This window comes from Euprymna scolopes, chromosome 6 (assembly GCF_053919585.1).
Source record: "Euprymna scolopes isolate OS-2025 chromosome 6, ASM5391958v1, whole genome shotgun sequence".
NCBI classification, from domain to species: domain Eukaryota; kingdom Metazoa; phylum Mollusca; class Cephalopoda; order Sepiida; family Sepiolidae; genus Euprymna; species Euprymna scolopes.
In genome coordinates this window covers 114652354-114672924 of record NC_136487.1, presented here as the reverse complement: position 1 = coordinate 114672924, position 20571 = coordinate 114652354, and the positions used below count along the sequence as shown (strand labels likewise).

General features: G+C 33.1%; 1 pseudogene; it reads left to right on the top strand.

The window, feature by feature from the left end:
- Nucleotides 1-13682: 13682 nt before the first annotated feature.
- LOC145278410 (5S ribosomal RNA) lies at nt 13683-13799 on the top strand (annotated as a pseudogene).
- The last annotated feature ends 6772 nt before the right edge of the window (nt 13800-20571 follow it).

Genomic DNA, 20571 nt, shown 5'->3' with positions numbered 1-20571 from the left:
CCATGCAAATGTTGATTATTCAAAAAACTATTTAATCAAATCAGAATTTTTCGTCAAAATTTCGACCATGATCAAACTTTTAAAGATTAAAGATTATATGAGATGCGAGATCTTATTGGCTACACCATGGTTCAAGTCATGCGTGTCTATGGTGAACAGAACGGAAACTATTGCCCAGAGTGTGACTTTCTTTTTTTTTTCTATGACCTTGAACTTTGACCTTGATATCTCAAAATTAAATCAGTTACACCATGGCCGATAGTTTGATCAACTTTGGTGACGATTGGTCAAGCGATGTTGATCATAGGTTGTACACAAATGAACATGTTGACAAATTAATAAAGAAACCCGATCAAAAAAACAAAAAACAAATCGTTAACGGAGATGATAACACACAAATTTATTGAAGAAGAATAAGAGAAACTATTTTCAAGTTAAAATAAAACACGTTTGCAGTGAAAATAAGAAAATATAGCTCAATTGCCTTTAACGTAGTGTCTCTGATAAGTTCATTTTTTGAAGTGAATTGAAAAAAAATCAAAGTAATTTCCCTCTTTAATTTTATTTCAATTATTTTTACATGAACATGATTTAGTACTGTAACGTTACACGTATTTTAGCGTGTAGGGACCCAACACGTTGTAGACTCTATCGCAAAGGAAACTAAGATAAGGAATAACTCGACTCATTTTTCCCCGTTGAAACAGTGACATTTATTTTCGAGTACTTTTCCGAATAAAATGTGATCTTCGGTCTGCGCACACGTTTTTTTTTTTTTTTTTTTTTTAGCTATATTTTTCCTTTTCTTCCTTACCGTGACGTCACTTCGCACACGGCTCGGCATTTGCATACAGCCGCCATACGCGCGTCTGTGCTCTATTACAGTACTATGCTGGTTTTATATTTTTTACGATCTAACATATGCTGTGATAAGATAGGAGAAATTTTGTCTCGGTAATCAACATTTTTGTCATTCATCAAGATGAAAACATTACGACTCTGACAAAAAAGTCTCGATTACAAAGTGCGGACGTATAAATAATAAATAAATAATAAATAAATAATAAATAAATAATAATGTCACCTGTAAGTGTTTATTTTCATTTTTATTTATTTGTTAACTATGTCGTTTAAGCGATTTTTGTTTTAAAATGTAAGTTCGAAGAATGAGTGTTTTAAAATGTAAGTTCGAAGAATGAGAGTGAGACCTGTGTTGTTTTTTTTACAAAGACACAATATTTTTGTATTTATTTTAATAAATGATTTTTCTAACTAATGGGCGAAATGGGTGATAATAAACTTATCTGCAAAAATCCATCGTTCACAATTAAGAAGCGACCACTTGTATTTATTATACAGAATTAATGATCGATGGTTTGTCTCAGCATTATAACTATTAGTTTGAAGGAAAATGAACTTACTTACTAATGTGATACACAAGTAATAATACGGAAAAATAATATTTATTAGTGTCGGAAGTTTTTATTTATTAACGTCAGAATCAAGTGCATTTTTTTAAATCAATCATGAAAAGTATCTATTTTAATAATCTTCCTAACTGGAATTAATATATACTTTTTAAATAAACTAAAGGGAAATACATTATTTTGTTGTAAAGGCTATGGTGATAGAGAAAAAAATGACAAATTGGCTAGTTAGAATCAAATTTCGATTTGTCAAATTCAAAGCCATCGATTACAATCTTCGTTAAATGTTTCACTGTATCTAAAGACACCATTAAAAAATTACTTGATTCTATCTGGTTTCACCAAACGCAATTATCAGTTAGATCGATAAAATAACTGATATATATATTAGAACGTAAAGAAACGAAGTTCATATTTTAAATATGTTTTTTCGTTTCATAAAACAAAAAATGACGTTAAACAAATAATATTTTGGTGAAGAGTGTATTTAAATAGGTTTTAGCATTTAAATAAGGATTTTAGTAATATTTATACAAATTTAAAATAATTAAATAATAACGAATTCGTTTCGATTATTTAAAATCATGACGCCATAAATAGTTTTTTTTTTCTAAGAAAAAAAAAAACGCCACCGCGTCTACAGATTATTATTACTTAACCTCAAATTCCAAATTGCTATTTTGATTTCTTTTTTTTTTTTTTTTTCCTACCTCTCGCATCTTTCTCATTAGTCTCCTCCTACTCTTCCCTTGTTCTGCGGTCCTGGATATGACCTTAAACTATATCCAGTGGTGAGGCCCTAGCTTGCGGGCTTTGGGGAGTGTGGAGCCACCCTTTAATTGCCATTGCTCCCATGTCCACTCTGACCCGGAGTGGTAGTACTTGTTAAGGTCCCAACTATGGGTTAAATAGAAACCGACTTGAAAACAACAAATATATTCTATTAAAAAAAATTTCTTCAAAATCTTTGGATTTGGCATTAAATAACCTGAAAAGGGTTGATATGCCGTAAAACAAAACCAACCAACCTTGTTTTACTCACTCAACGTCTCTAATCGCGTACTCAACCGATTACAGACGGCATTTATTGCCGCCTTCCCTTTTACTGTCGTTTTTTTCTCCCTTTACATTTTTCTTCTTTCAATTTATAAAATGTAGAGTTCTGTGAAATAAAGCTCATTATACTAAACGAATGTGGTCGAAGATATCGATCTGAATATCTTGCTCTAACTTTAATGATGTGCTTGTGTCTTTATTTCTATTAGCATGTTGCATTGTTTATCTACGTTTCCATAAATCGATTCCCCATATAAACAACTTGTCTTTGGATGATTACTTTCGTGCTAATGGAGTCCGAGATGGCTTCGCAGCTGGGTTCGTATCCCTCGACCATCAGCAACCGTGACTTCCTGCACTGATGATTGCAAAAAGATGAAACACTTGTAGGTACAAAAATAATTATTGATAATAATGTCAACTAGTTATCTCGGAATATTAAGTCGAAGAGTTTGAACGAAGGGCTTTCAGGTAGTATTTCATGCGCCAGCGATTGAGAAGGTATCTTGTAATTGTTGAAGCAGCTATATTTTACCGGCTAAAAACAAAATAGAATTTGTTCCACATGTCCAAATACCCTATACATCAAGTTTGACTTTGTAGACCACAAATTGACAGAGGAGTTTAGTAGAGACCGTTCCTCAGACAGACAGATAATGTCACTTCTCTCTCTCTCTCTCTCTCTCTCTCTCTCTCTCTCTCTCTCTCTCTCTCTCTCCACACACACATACACACATATATTTTAAATACATTATATATATATATATATATATATATATATATATATATAGAGAGAGAGAGAGAGAGAGAGGGTATATATATATATATATATATATATATATATATATATATGTGTGTGTGTGTGTGTGCGTGTGTGTGTGTGTGTGTGTGTGTTTATATATCTATATAAAAACAATAGACGTATGCGTGTGTCTGTCTGTTTATCTGTGTGTAAATATTTAATTGATAAACTCTTAAACTATTAAAATTAACAGGAACTAGTAATTATAAACAAAGGACGGTTTATAATGAGTAAAATCTTTGTTTGGATGGATGAATAACGCGTACAGAAATACGAGTATGTCGGCAAGTTGAAATGCAAACTGTTCATTTCAACTTGCCGACATACTTCTATTACTCTCTGCGCATGCCCAAATTCAATTAGCTTCTTCAAGTCGTTTAATATTAAACCTTTCTTGTCTATCTTTCGATATCTACATCGGTATGAAATGCGGTTGGAGCGCTAAATGTTTCGGTTCCGATTTCAGATGATGGCATACAAGTCATTTTTTTAACTTTTGAAATCAGTACTATATATTAGGTACAATATAATATTCAATAGAGAATTTGATATGAAATAATAAATACGACATCTGCATGAATTAAAATATCATATTCAATCATCTTTTTCTAGCGAACAACGTTTCTACACAGGTGGCTCCCCATTACCAATATTTTATGGCTTTGTAAAATGCACTTACCTTTATATATATCTGTGACACTTGCAGAGTTACAATTATTTTTAATTGCTTGTTTCAGTTGTATTTGTCCACTTCCGGTATTCAATAATAATCCAAGAGTTAATGTAAGTTAACTAGCAGTTATTTATTAATCTATTACGAACTTAATACCAACATTATTTTCTGTTAATTAAATTTAAGTATTATTATTATTTTAATTAACTCTAACCAATTTATATGCATTATTATTTTCTAATTTAGAAAATAATAATTTTCAAACATGCCCGTTCTATATCGTTAAGTTTGTGAACACTTTCTGTATTGACATCCGGTCTGTTTCCACCTATTGCTTGCAATGGTTTATCTAAAATCTTTAATTTTCTATATTTTCGTCCTTTTCTTATAACTAATTATATATATATATTTAAGATTATAAATTCTGTTAACTTTTTTAATTATCTATATGGATTAAGTTAGGACTTACTAGTCATATATTTTTTTTAATTGTGAATTAAATTTTCTTTTCTTTAAATTTTAAAAACTATACAGGTCTACTTAGGTCTTAAGGCCTTAAGGTGTGACGTGTTTGCTGCTACAGCAATTAATTTGTATATGAGCAAAAAAAAAAAAAAAAAAAAACAAACTTACCGTTGCATTAGTTATACGCGTTCAAAACATCTATTGTTGCTATTAGTTAAATTAAAATGTATTTACTTTAATCGGATTAGTTCTGCTAGAAAAAAAATCTAATAGTATATTCTATTGCCCGAATTCATTATGTTAATTATGTTAATTATGCAATTTTGTGCGTTTGTTATGCTTAGAGCGTTGCATAATTAAAGTTTTGTTGGTTGGTTGTTTTACGGCATATCAACCCTTTTGGGGTTATTTAATGCTAAATCCAAAGATTTTGAAGAAAGATTTTTTTAATAGAATATATTTGTTGTTTTCAAGTCGGTTTCTATTCAACCCATAGTTGGGACCCTAACAAGTACTACCACTCCGGGTCAGAGTGGACCTGGGAGCAATGGTAATTAAAGGGTGGCTCCACACTCCCCAAAGCCCACAAGCTGGGGTCTCACCACTGGATATAGTTTAAGGTCATATCCAGGACCCCCATTGAGGGACTTTTACCCGCTGCAGGGGGGCAGTCGGCGTATTCTAATGCCCCACCGACAGGGTCTAAAGTTTTGTATTACACTATTCCACTTCCAATTTTGCAATTGTTTCTCTCACACGACTACTTTCAAAAGGTATATTATATTTTTTATGCTGAAACTAGCAGGGCGACCCGACGTTGCCTAGGAATGAATAATGTTTCACACTCCCATATTTTCATTGCCATCGAAACCGATGAAATCGGCCATTTTACAATCAAATCGATTGATTGCTTGTTCTAGTTGGGGAACAATCGCGGTGCACCAGGAGGAAGCTCACATACCTCTTACAGTGACTTACTTCACAATACATTGTAGTTAACATTGCACTGTTTTTATATAATTATTTTACTGTTTTTTATATAATTATTTACTGTTTTTATATAATTATTTTTATATATAATGGCTTGCATTAAAGTTTAAAATGCAAAAGTCAAGTATCATGCTTTAATTGTGGCCTAAACAGAAACATTCATGTCAAACACGCCCCTGTCATATCAAAGAACCTACTTTTATACGTTTGTCCTTACTGGTTGTGCGGTAATAATGGTTTGAATTTAAGTTTAAAATGAAAAAGTCAAGTATCATTGTGAAATTGTGCTTTAAAGAGAAACATACATTTCGAACACGCCCCTGTCATATCAAAGAACCTACTGTTAATTTTATATGTCGAGCGTAAGGTGTTAACTTTGGTTAAAATCGCCTGTTCCTTCTTTCATCAGATTATGTCGATTAACGATACTTATCGAAGACATTCCGATGCAAAACCTATCAAAGAACACTGCCAGGTAAACAAAGTACATTTCTGTGAAATTTCATAAAAAAAATCGACCCAGCCGTTTTCGAGTCCATAGGGAACGAACTCAAAGACACACACATACAAAGATCCTTTTATATAATAGATAGAGAGAGAGAGAGAAAGAGAGAGAGAGAGAGAGAGAGAGAGAGAGAGATACAAAGTTTTATATTCTCTTTAAGCTGCTTATCACTCTTCGTTTGTAACAAAATTTTAATATTAATGCTGTCGTATTTTTTCATATCTTAATACTCTCCTGTATCTTATCACCTAGTATATTTGTAGAAATAATTGCTATCCTATTTCCACTTATTATTTAACTTTAAGGATAATTTTTTGATATACTAATCTCACATTTTACCACATTAATTACTATTCATTTTTTAATCACCTTTTTTCCTTATACACTTATTTACTGATAAACTTGGTTTTGTAACTCATGATTTCAACGTATGCATTTCGTTATCATGTGTACTACATACTTACATACACTTTTTCATTGTCTATATCACACTATATCATGTATTCTATCGGCACATATTACAATGTGCTTATTGTGTGTCTATAGTAAAATTATTTATTATTTCAAGGTGGTATACTATTCATATGTTTCTAGATTATAGCATAATTGTAATTATAGTATATTAGCAGGGTGACCCGACGTTGCCCGGGATTCAATGATGATAAATGAATATTTCACATTCCCCTATATTTATTGTCATCAAAATCGATGAAATAACCTATTTTTCAATCAAATCGATTGATTGCCTACTCTAATTGGTGACACATCGCGATACACTCGGAGGAAGCTTCATATGCCTCTCGCAGTGACAATATATTGTAGTCTACTTTGCACGGTAGAGACCCTGGTGTGGATTTTATGAAAATATTTTTATATAAATGACTTGCATTAAAGTTTAAAATGCGAAAGTCAAGTACCATGCTTCAATTGTGCTCTAAACATTAATTTTGAACGCGCCCCTGTCATATCAAAGAACTTACTGTTAATTTTATATCCTTGGCATTACTGGTTGTGCTGTGATAATGGTCTGAATTTAAGTTTAAAATGAAAAAATCAAGTATCATTCTGAAATTGTGCATTAAACTGAAACATTCATTTCGAAGGTGCTCCTGTCATATCAAAGAACCTACTGTTGATTTTATATATTTGGCCTTTCGGTTTGTGTGGTAATAAAATTTCTCAAATGTACTTGTGATGTTAGGCTGTGTAAGATGTTAACTTTGGTCAAAATCGCCTGTTAACTGATTTCTATATAATTTTGTTTGTCTATACTTTGCAATAACTCTTGGGTGTGCCTCAGGGTCTATTTTTTGGGACTATTTTACCATATTTGTCCAAAATTTTCTGTGTATGCTTATTTAGCAGTTTTGCATGGTGCTGAACTCAAATTTAAATATGTTAAGGCCTTGGGGACTTTTGGCGCTAAATGATGGAGGGGGGGGCCGTAAATGATGGACTTAGTCATTTCTTTTTTTGCATGGTGCAAAACTCAAATTTACATATGTTAAGGCCTAAAACAGCATCGATTGTTAATTTTCACCAGGATTTTACGTCCCCTGGAGTCTTTTGGGGCTAAATGGGGGGGGGGGCAAATGCTGAACTTTTTTATACCTCATTCACTGTACACTCACAGGGGACTATACATGCTTCACTTGTCAATTGCTTCCATGTGGTTATTATATCTAAATTTAAACGGCCAATATGTAGAACCACTATATGCTGATTACTCATCACACATTGTAACGTTACACTTAAATACAATATTTAAAATTCAGAAACATATTATGTCTAATGATGAGATATTTTTCCACTAGATGCTAACAAAACTATTGATCCAAAACAAACTCTTTGATAAATTTAATTCTAATAAATTTATAAAGGTAATTTATAAAAGAAAATACAATTACAGAAGTGTACGGGATCGACACAAACTGAACCAATTAAAACATATCAAAGCAGAATAAGCTATGTTGATTCACCTGTTATTAATACAATATATACGCATTTTTTATATTTACTTTTAACATTGCATTGAGTTCTTACTTGCATCAGTATGGACAGATAGAAATGCCGTATGGTATGATATTTCAGGAAAATTCCCTTCCTCAGATATGCTTCAAGCAAACTACATTAACCTCTTATCTAATAAAGTTGATAATATGACTTTTTTGATTTTTACATTTTTTTTTAGATGACTATTCATAATTTCTGTTATTTGTACTATTATTCTCATCTTGGTTATTATTTTCATGACAATGTAACCTCTGACCTTCTTTGCATGCATCTTGGGAATCTTTACAATCTATAACAAACTGAACTTTTTAATTCTCAGAAGTTGATTGTTTTCGTACTGTCAGCCATGACTGATTAGAAGTGTTATTTTTTTTATTATCCTTAGTTAATATTGGAAGAAGTAAGGATTGAATCTTCAACATCTAGAAGATAGTCACTCAGAACTGATTTTTAATCAATGCTTTTAATCGTTATGCCAGGGGTTCATGTAAGTAATTCTAATATGCATTTAACTAGGCTTTTAGTATTACTGCTTGTTATTAGGTATAATACCACGAGGTAAAATGTCAGGTTGAGAAACTGGCATGGTCTATCCTTTTCTCGAGGGTAGATGGGCCTCACTTAAGCCATGGTAGGCACTCTGTCTAGTGATTGCGTCACGATAAAAAATACCTTTGATAGCCCTGGTGAAGCGTAAAGTACTCAGCTACCGACAAGATTTGAATTAAACTACAAACTCATGTAGTGAGTTCAATCTCAGCTGTGGTTATAGGGTATAAAAGTTTCAGTTCGAAATCCTGCATCGCTTTTTTCAATTAGAAAGTTTGGTTTGGTTGCTTTGTTTTACGGCATCTCAACCCTTTTCGGATTATTTAATGTCGAATCCAATAACTTTGGAAAAAGGTTTTATGCTTCAAGTTTTATCTTCAAATATTTATTCATAGGGTTCAGTTTGGTTGTTTTGGTTTACGGCATACCAACCCTGTTCGGGTCCAACTATTTTGGCAAAACTTTCTATGGTTCAAGTTGTGTATAGCTTTAAATATTTATTCCTAGTTTTTCGCTTGGTTTTATTGTAGAAGCAATTTGTTGTTTCTGCTTTTAACTTTGCGGGACATGATTGAGTTTTGTGAAGGGATCGATTAGAAGGCTTTCAACTTCAAAAAAGATGCACCTGAAGAAAGTCGAAACGTTGTGACCGTAATAACCAAGAGGAGAATAGTTGTCTGAATAATCCAAATAATATAAACTAACAAGACCCGTGGAAATTCCACAGAATGAGGAATATATTTAATCAACAAATATGTCTTCGTAAAGCAGATATTTCTCTGGATATTTTTCGACAGAAAAACTAATTAATTAACATTTCTGTGAAAATAGTGTCCATTGTATTTTAAATACAGAACCAACCCAAATTAATCAATTAATCTATATATCTATAAAAGTGAAATTGTGTGTGTGTGTGTGTGTGTGTGTGTGTGTGTGTGTGTGTGTGTGTGTGTGTGTGTGTGTGTGTGTGTACATTTCCCTACCAAACCACTCTGTCAATTTTCAGTCTACAGACTCAAGATTTGACATAAGGAGTATTGAGATTTGAGAAAATCTTTTTAATCAGTTTTCGGCCAGAAATTCGTTTGCCAAGAGTCAATGTTCAACTATTTGATCTTTGAAAACTCTAGCAAACTCCTCCGCCAATTTTGGGTCTTAACACTTGAAATTTTAGATGTAGGTTACATGGACATGGATCAAACATTTTAATTTGATTTGAGCCCAAAACAATCAATTTTAAGAGGTCAAATTTGGAGTCAAAATTTTAAAAAAATTCACGTCTTGAAATTTTACATAAAGTGTAGTTAGACATAGGGCAAGGTTTTAATCTGTTTTTGACTGAAAATTTGGCTGCCAAGGAGTCAACGTTAAAAAGATCTAACCTTTACGGTCTCTAGAAACTATTCAGCCAATTTTGGGTTTAAACATTTGAAATCTATCTATATATATATAAAAGTGAACGTTTCTGTTTATCCATCTGTCTGTGTGTCTGTCTGTGTGTCTGTGTGTGTACATTTCCCTACGCAATAACTCTGTCAATTTTTAGTCTACAGACTCGAAATTTGATATACAGGGTACTGAGATTTGGGAAAATCCATGTGATCGGTTTCCGGCCAGAAATTTGGCGATTAAGGGGTCAAAGTTCAACGATTTGATCTTGGAGAACTCTACCAAACTCCTCCGACAATTTTGGGTCTAAACACTTGAAATTTTAGATATAGGTTCCTTGTACATGAATCTAACTTGATTTGAGCTCAAAACAATAAATGTTAAGGGGTCATAATAGGGGTTAAAGTTTTTAAAAACTTGACATCTGCGGTCTATACCAAATTACTCAGAAATTTTCTGTTCTAAACATTTGAAATTTTACATAAAAAGTATTCAGAGATAGGGTAAGCTTTTTAATCAATTTGGGTCGAAAATTTCAGCTACCAATATATAAATGTATGTATCTATGTTTGCATGTCTGCTTAAAACTTTCGACAGAGGTGACGGATTTTCAGTATCGTTTTGAAGCTCGACCCTTCAGACGACAAATACCGAAAAATTGTCTACAAACATTAATTTCTTCACTCTCAACTGGGTACTTTTCTACAGGGAGGGGTCGCTTTTTTCACCGATATTTTCGAAAGTTATCCTCTCTTTTCAATAGTCTAGCCTTAATTTAAACCTACGTCACTTCCGGTTTGGGGGTGGTCGTAACAGCAAAGACGTCACGTTTTTTTCTCTGTTCTTTTCCTCCTTCGCGGTACAGGTTCGAGCCTTCCTTCCTACTACCACTTTTTTTTTTTTTTTTGCTCAACACACACCTCCAAACACCTGGGCAACGCCGAGCACCCATGCTAGTTTTACATAAAGGGGATTCAGACATGCAGCAAGCGTTTTAATCAGTTTTAGGGCGAAATTTTGGTTGCCAAGAGGTCAAAGTTGAAAGTTGCAGATTTTATCACACTCCTCAGCCAATTTTGGGTTGAAACACTTGAAATTTTAGATGTAGATTACCTGGACAGTCAAACTTTTTAATATAAACATGCATATGCACATAAAGTCATGAACAGTAAATAGGGCCCGAACAAAGCCGGGCTGAACTGCTAGTATAGTAATAATTAATAAGTACTAATAAATACTCAGAAAGTAATATTGTTCAATGGAAATAATAAAATCATATTGTAAAAGACAATCTTAAATTTATTCCTTCAGTCCAGCACCTGTTGGCAGACAATATTTTTTAAATTTTTTTTTTGTCCTGTTTCTTTCAAATTTTCTTTTCTTTATATAACATTTCGCTGACTTCTTTCTTCGGTGAAGAACTGCTGCATGTCAAAGTTACTATTAGTTCCTTTCTCACACCTTGAATAGAAAACGAGGCTACATCAAAGGGTGGTCACTGTTATTCTTATACAGGGTTGTCAAATTGGCTTTTTTAAAACTAAATTTTTTTGAAAAAATTGTAGTTGACCGTTTTAAAAGCGTAACGTACAGACTAAGGAGGGAACAAGCAGAGTATTATATCGATGATTTTTTGAAAACATTTTAATCTATAATACAAAACCTCACCTGTCTGTTTAAATGTATGTATGTATGTATGTTTGTTTGTATGCCTAAAACTTTTGACAGAGGAAACCTACGTCACTTCCGGTTTTGCGATGGATGCAACTGCAAACGTGTCACGTTTTTTTTTTTTTTTCACGTTCATTTCCTCCTTTACGGTACAGGTTTGAGCCTGTCTGCCTACTACCACTTTTTTTCTGCTCAACACAAACCTCCAAACACCCAGGCAACGCCAGGTACCCAGGCTAGTCTATAATATAAATCTTACCTGTCTGTTTAAATGTATGTATGTATGTATGTATGTATGTATGTATATCTACATTGTTTTTTATGTATGTATGTATGTCTACATTTTTTTTTTGCAATCATCATGTCTACCTAAAACTTTCGACAGAGGCGACGGTTTTTTACGACATCGATATCATTTTGAAGCTCGACCCTTCGGACAACAAATATTGAAAAATTGACTAAAAACATTAATTTCTTCACCCTCAACTGGGCACTTTTCTACAGGTAGGAGTCGCTTTTTTTGGCTGATATTTTCGAAAGTCATCCCCTTTTTTTGATTGACTAGTCTTAATTTAAACTTTCGTCACTTCCAATGGGCGCAACGGCAAAGACGTCACATTTTTTTTTTTTACACTCTTTTACTCTTACGCAGTACGGGAGCCTGTCTGCTTGCTACCACTTTTGTTGTTGTTGTTGTTGTTGTCCAAACACCCGGGCAACGCCGGGAACCCAGGCTAGTTTCATATAAGACTAGTTTTCTGGATTTTATTTAGATATATGCATCCATGACAATCTTGCAAAAATAAGAACTGGTGATCTTGGAGAATCTGAATGTGTGTGTGTGTGTGTGTGTGTGTGTGTGTGTGTGTGTGTGTGTGTGTGTGTGTGTGTGTGTGTGTGTGTGTGTGTGCCAATGTGCGGCAAGGGTGTATGCGAGGGCATGTGAGATCGCACGCTTTTCGTTCCCACGTTTTCATCATTATCAACATGAAATAGGTCATCAAGAACATAGAGAAACTCAAAGAGAAACATGGACTTAAGAAAGATTCCTTCACTCTCTCTTTTTCCCCTCTTTTTTTTTTTTTTTTTTTGCTATTTTTGGTGATTTTTCTTGGGAGTGGAACCATTTTGAAATTGTCTGCATTAATTTATGAAGAGATGATCAACCTTACATTTTCTCGTCAATAGGCATGACGCCACCGCAAAATAAAAAAGTAGGGGAGGCTAACTCTATATCTATACCCACCCTATAATAAAGAGCAATATATATATATATATATATATATATATATATATATATATATATATATATATATATATATCGTTAGTCAACATTCCAAAACAAAAAGATGTATTTAATTATCACTCATAATATTTTATTCATATATGTCGTACACGTGTTTCGTTGAATATATATATATATATATATATATATATATATATATATAACTACTTAATTAACTCACATAAAATTAATATACGAAAGTATAGATTTATGCGTAAACTTCAAGTGTTTACTTCAAAAGTGCTCAATACGTAGGCAGAGCTAGTTAGTAATTTATAAAATATATATGGCGATTAAGCTACACTGAATAATAAGCCTGAGGAATCCTAGAATGGAAGAAACGCCGAATATTCAGTGTAGCTTAATCGCCATATATATTTTATAAATTACTATATATATATATATATATATATATATATATATATATATATATATATATATATATATATATATATATATATATAGTAATTTATAAAATATATATGGCGATTAAGCTACACTGAATATTCGGCGTTTCTTCCATTCTAGGATTCCTCAGGCTTATTATTCAGTGTAGCTTAATCGCCATATATATTTTATAAATTACTAACTAGCCCTGCCTACGTATTGAGCACTTTTGAAGTAAACACTTAAAGTTTACGCATAAATCTATACTTTCGTATATTAATTTTATGTGAGTTAATTAAGTAGTTATATATATATATATATATATATATATATATATATATATATATATATATATATATATATATATATATATATATATATATATATATATATATATATATATATATATATATATATATATATATATATATATATATATATATACTTATTCCAAGTTACAGCACAATTAAATATACGGCACAATCACGTTGACACACCGGTTCTCGCCAGATCACCGAAGTTAAGCAACGTTGAGCCTGGTCAGTACCAGATGGGTGACCACTTGGGAAGGCTGGGTGCTGTATGTACCGCGCCGAGTCGTAGAAATTTCCAAGTTGGTATCTGGGGGAGCATTAATTCACTAGGAGAGATGCACCCCCAGTCGTTGTTAAGACGTGCATCTAGGAGAAGGAAACTCTGATACAAAAACCTACAGTCTACTGTATACTCTTTTCTGTGACAGTCATCTGCACCAACAGAGGTTAGCAGTTGTACCCAGAAGTGTGGCTGGTTCTACACAAAGCCTTCACCACTGTAAACAGATCATCTGTGTGGATTTCCAAGCAACTTAGTTGTTGTGGCAGAGGCCCGTACGTCGAAATCGACGGACGAGTCCATCATTCCAAGTTATAAATATCCAAAAGTAAAATAAAATAAATAAAAAAAAACATTGGATTTCAAGTAAAGGTTGTTGATAGTGTTCAGTTAAAAGATCAAGTTATTATTTTATTCAATTTTTATAAACAAAATTACCATCAGTCGCTACAATATATCTATTGTTTCAGTCTTAAAAGACATCGGTAGGCGACAACATCTATAGCATTATAAGTATTGTCGCCTAATGATGTCGTTTAAGACTGAAACAATAGATTTATTGTAGCGACTTATGGTAATTTTTTTTTTTTTACCTAAATTGAATAAAATAATATACAATTTATATAATAAATATCTTATACATATATACCATATAGAGAATATCTATAATATAAAGCTGAACGTCTGTGTGTGTGTCTGGTCACGAATAGGCTCCTATATGGTTGACTATTATAGAAAACTGATTACATATAATGATAGAAGATGTATCGAGACACAGGAATGGGTATGTTTGATCTGGCATAATGATGATTCATTAAAGTTGTGAGGTACGCGTCCGCGCCTGATCCACAAAGTATGGAAATAAAAAATTTAAAAAAAAACGTTTACAAGTGTTTTTAATATAGATGTACATAATAATACTTTAACTTAAATAGGGATGGTATAATAAAATTGTGTGTGTGGGGGGGCGGCGCTCCATGGAATGGAAATAGGCACAAACTTTAATAAAGACTTTTCATATCTATTTGCGTAAGTATACTTTGATAATTATGTTTCAGTTTGAAGAAATATGGTATAATAAAATTATGGGGTGTTCGTTCGCGCCTGACCTCCATAGAATGGAAATATGTCACAAAGTTTAACAAGGTTTTTTAAATATAGATCCACAGAATGTTGTGATAAGTGTTTCAGTGTGAACAGGTATGGTATAATAAATTAAGGGGTTTATCTATTTTATTTTTACTTTCATCATATTTTGCTTTGGTTTTGATACCCCCAGATTCGGAGCTATCTCATTACAACCCTTCCTTTTCATAACCTATCATACTTTCATAAATCAGTCTGTAGGCTGTTTTTGAACCCAGTCAACGACGGGTACTTTTGCCAGTAATATATATGATACGTATAATATAATATATACTAGCAGGGAAACCTGACGTTGCCCAGGATTAAATGATGATGAACGAATATTTCACACTCCTATATTTTCATTCAGTTATCGAAATCCGTGAAATCGCCCGGGAGGAAGCTTCACATGCCTCCATGCAATAACTTAGTCCAAAATATGTTATTCTTCATTGCACTATAGAGAACCTACTGTTTCTTTTATAAAATTATCTCTACAATTATTTAAATGCAACTTTGTCTGTGTGTGAGTTCGTTCCTTATAGACTCCGAAACGGCTGAACAGATTTTACCTTAAAATTTACAGAACTTTAATGTATAAATCTGGGAATGATCTTAGTTAAGTTTTGTCTCAGAATACCCCCGATAATTACCGATAATCAATAATCGAAAACGTTATTTTAATTTATCTATTATCAGTAAAGCCATTTTTTTCGATGTCGTCACTTAGCAACAATGCTGGAACAACGGGCCGTGAAAATTCTACTGTATGTAAGCTGATGGCGTGTTTTTTTTGTTTTGTTTTTTGTTTTGTTTTTTTTGCATGACGTGGTCTGTAGGTTCAAACTCCGCACATAAATTTCTTAATTTTTTTTCAAAGAATTTTATAAGACTTGAAAATTTACATGTTTTTTGTCTTTTTCTTCTTTTTTTGCATAATGTGGTCCGTAGGTTCAAACCCCGCACAGCATGATGCCACTTGTCATAAGGAGCTAAAAAAAAAATGAAAATACCAAAGTAAAAAGACTTGCTAACAATAAGTATTATAGGCATAGTTCATATCCAGAAAAAAGCAATTCTTCCCACTGTGTCAGAAACATCGCTCATGAAATGTGAGGACTAAAACGATTAAATAAGAGAAACGAGAATCCCCCACTCCCGTAACAATCTTTAATACATCATTGTATCTTTCCGTGTAGAGTCTCAGGGCAGGCTCGCATTCAGTGAGAATATGTTTGGGGCTGATAGTTTTCACACGTGCTTTGTAGCAATCAGATGCATTAAAACCCTAAGAATGATTGTCAACTTGTGTTATTAAAATATGGTTGTCTCCCTTTATGAAAAAACTTTATTTTTTATCTCCATATATTAGAAGTCGCGTCATGTTTTTTTGTTTTCTGTTTTTTTGTTTTTTTTGTTTGTTTTTTTTTAATCACGTTCACTCCAATCAAAGCACATCGCTACTTGGACGAAAGGGGCTATGTTTAGGGCAGACAAGTAAAATATTGGTTTACATTACATTTAAACTTCTGCATGTTAGTACAGTCAGGGAAACAAGTAGCGGGCAGGGAATTCCAAAGTCTAGCTGTCCAAAAGAAGAAACTATTAGAGTAGATAGCTTTCCGGCATTTGGGGATCTCTACAGTAAAGACGTGTGATTTTGTGTCTAAACGGGTTTGTTGTGTGTACGTAGGTCGAAGGAGCACAAGTACAATGAGTTCATCAGAGCACATTCCATTAAAGTACTTGTAAAACAGGCACATGGATGCAACATTGCGGTGATGGGATAGGGCTTGGAGCTTAGTTGACAGTGTTGGACCTATTAGATTAGAGCCTCTTCTTTATACTCCGTCCAAGAGGGAGAGACTAGCAGTAGATGCACCAGCCCAGGTGCATGGGCGAATGGTGGCTTTGTAAAGGTACAGGACACTCTTAGGGGTGAGTAATCTTCTAACACGATGGAGGGAACCCTACCTTCTTTGCTGCAGCCTTAGCAATATCCTCAATGTACTTGTTCCAGCTCATATTGCCTGTGAATGTTAAGCTGAAGAGTTTAAAAAAAGAACTCTCCGGTAGGGTGTTATTTGTCATGGCTAGTGACGGTTGGAAAGGTTTCTTGTAATTGTTAAAGGAGAGCAGCTCAGTTATAGTAACATTAAAACCCGACGGTCTCCACTCTACTACAGCCTGGAGGTCGTTTTCTAAGGATTCTGCTATTGGCTTAGATTTTTGTATATCTGTGTACATGCGATTTCTCTGTCTTTTATAAACTTGTCCATTTGGTTGATGAACCCTGTTTATTTTGACCTACAGCTGTAGCAATGTGCGTGGGCGGCTTCCACGAGACGATGAAGGTTTTCTGTCTAGTCACAGAAAAAAGTTAGAGAATAAAAAAAACTGCCAGACGAATCCATTTTAAATATTTGGGAAATTGAGAAAGCAATCTATTTCAGAATTACTTGCTGGATACATTCCTCGAGTATCTTTGGTCTCTCTGTACATGGGTTTGTCAGGACAACCTGACACGAGGGTACTTCACCCTAGAAATAAATCCTAACGAAATATTTAAAATAACAAAGTATTCAAAGCTCAAATAAGTCCCCCTTCCTTATGACCGTGTTACATTGGCTTCTACGGAGAATAGTGTACCTTCTCCAATTAATGTGGCCTCTAGTAACAGCACTTAGCTGGACGCTCCACCAAGCCAAGAACGATATACTATAAGATAGTTCTCTTGTTAATTGGGGCGAGGAAAATTAATGTTTCTCATTTCTTTGCTAATAACGTTTGAGAGGAAGTGGAGAACTCTAGTTGAACTCTCTGATATCTTGTGCAGAGATCGCGTGTTAGTCCTTGGAAAGAGTCCCTTTAGTTCTGAGCATTTTACACTGGAATAAAATGAAAAAAAAAAGAAAGTTTTTTTGCGTTTTCTTTCTTTCTTTTTTCTTCTTCGATTAATAAGATTTTTTATTTCTTTCTTGCTTTCTTCTTCGATTGAAAAGTTTTTTTCTTTCTTTTTTAATCTTTCCAGTTTGAAACGTTTTCTTTCTTTTTCCTTCTTCTTTCTTCTTCGATTAAGATTTTTTTCTTTCTTCTTTGATTGAAAAGTTTTTTCTTTCTTTTTTTTTTTAATCTGTCCATTTTGAAACGTTTCCTTTCTTTTTTCTTTCTTCTTCCATTGATAAGTTTCTCCTTTCTTTTTTCTTTCTTCTTCCATTAATAAGATTTTTTTTATTTCTCCTTTCTTTTTCGATTGTTATTTTATAAGAATATTATTAGTCACACTAGCAAAAGATACTTTTCCCTCGTTTTAGACGAAAGGCGTAGACCTCTCTCTCTCTCTCTCTCTCTCTCTCTCTCTCTCTCTCTCTCTCTCTCTCTCTCTTATATGTATATATATATATGTGTGTGTGTGTGTGTGTGTGTGTGTGTGTGTGTGTGTGTGTGTGTGTACATACCGAGTTAAACGTATTCAAAAGAGAAAACTCGTGAATTTAACGAGGTAATAAAGAATGCTCAATAAAAAATTATATATATATATATATATATATATATATATATACTCTGCCACGCGTTGCCGTGGCTCAATTTGGTGTAATGGAAAATTCTAATAAAAGGAGAAAATGAATGTTTCTTATATTCTTAGTACAGCAATCCACTCAAAAAAGTAAAAAAAAAAAAAAAAAAAAAAGGCGAAAATGAAAAAAAAAATTGTACTTTTGCAGAATTCGATCCGGATCCTCGGGAGTTACCGTCAATCATGGCTTGGGCTCGACCAACATTCAGTGGATTAAGCCGAACGTTGCTAAACCATTGAAACGCTAAATAGAGTTTTTTTGTTTATGGTATTCAAAAATGTGAGTTTTTAATCAATATTTGGGTGAGGGGGGTTACTATACACAGATTCGAAAAAGTTGTCCAAAAACGAATAAATGAAAGCAAAGGTAAGGTAAATTAGGTTTCTACCTAACTGGATAATTTTTTAGTGTTTTTATTTAATGTAAAATGTTTAATCGGCTCGAAAAACTCAGTTTTTATCGATGTATTTGAAAAAGATGAATGGTCACGGACTCTGTTGAATACGTTAAGTTTGGGAAAATCAGTTAAAACTAAAAAACTGTACAAAACAGTGTCAGACACCCACTGATTATATGTTATCGTGACATAGGCTGACGTATTCGGTGAGTTTCTGACAGTAATTTGTATAGTTTTTTAGTTTTAAATCATTTTCCCAAACTTAACATCATCAACAGTGTCTGCCACCATTTGTATTTTTCAAATACGCTGATAAACAATGTTTTTCCGATTAAACGTTACAGTAAATAAAACGGGGTTGTATTACTAAACACAGAAACGAAAAAGTTGTCGAAAAATAAATTAACAAATAAATGTTATCAAAGGCAAGATAAGTTACTTTTCTACCTAATTGGATAAGATTTTAGTGTTTTTATTTAGTGTAAAATGTTTAATCGATTCGAAAGCATGTAGTGTTTATCGGTATATTTGAAAAATACAAATGGCAGCAGACTGTGTTGAACACGTTAAGTTTGGGAAAATGAGTTAAAACTAAAAAATTATACAAAATACTGTCAGGAACTCACTCAATATATGTTACCGTGACATAGGCAAACATGTATTCGGTGGTTTTTAACAGTATTTTGTATAGCTTTTTAATTTTAACTCATTTTCCCAAGCTTAATGTGTTTAACACAGAGTCTGCCGCCATTTGTAATTTTCAAATACTGCAGTAAACGCTGTGTTTTTCGAGCCGAATAAACATTTTACATTAAAAAAACTAAAACATTATCCATTTTGGTAATAAAGTAACATATCTTGCCTTTGATAATATTTGTTATGCATCTATAATTTGACAACTTTTTCGAATCTATATGCACAGTAGTACAAACCCAATAAAAACACTAAAAATTATCAAATTAGGTAGAAAAGTAACTTATGTTGCCTTTGAAAATATTTACTTGTTATATATTTGTTTTTGTTCACAAATTTTTCAAGTCTTTGTGCAAGTACAAACCAAAAGGGGGTATTTTTCTGTCTAATTTTATTTTTGGTACCGCGCTTAAATTTAAATTTCACAATATCTTTTTTTTTGGGAGGGGTATTTTTTTTTACATTAGGTCCACCTCCACAATTTTCGACTATACTGAATAACAAAATCTCATTTAAAATTTGCAGAGGCAAGTAATTTTTCGAGATATAAAGACCTGTACTATGCACTATAATTCACTGGCGGTCACGAATAAACACTCCCAACCTCCCCATATTAAGAACGGCTTTCGGAATAAACAACACCCAGGCCTAACCACATGTTTTAACCTTTAACCTGTCTTTCGTCTGTTAAAAACGGCTTTTGGAATAAATACCACCATTTTCCCCATGTTAAGAACGGCTTTCGGAATAAACACCCCCAACCTACCCATGTTAAAAATTGTGGAGGTGGACCTAATGTGAAAATTTACCTTTTGTTTTTTTAATAAATTGTTAGTTGAAAGCACAGAATAGTGACAAAACACCATTCCCTCCCCTTGGTAAGAATGGCTGTAAAAATAACGGTCTTCTTGGTAGAAACTTTTCTGTATTTCACCTAACAATTTCTGGTGCAAATGCACTTACTGATCCGTG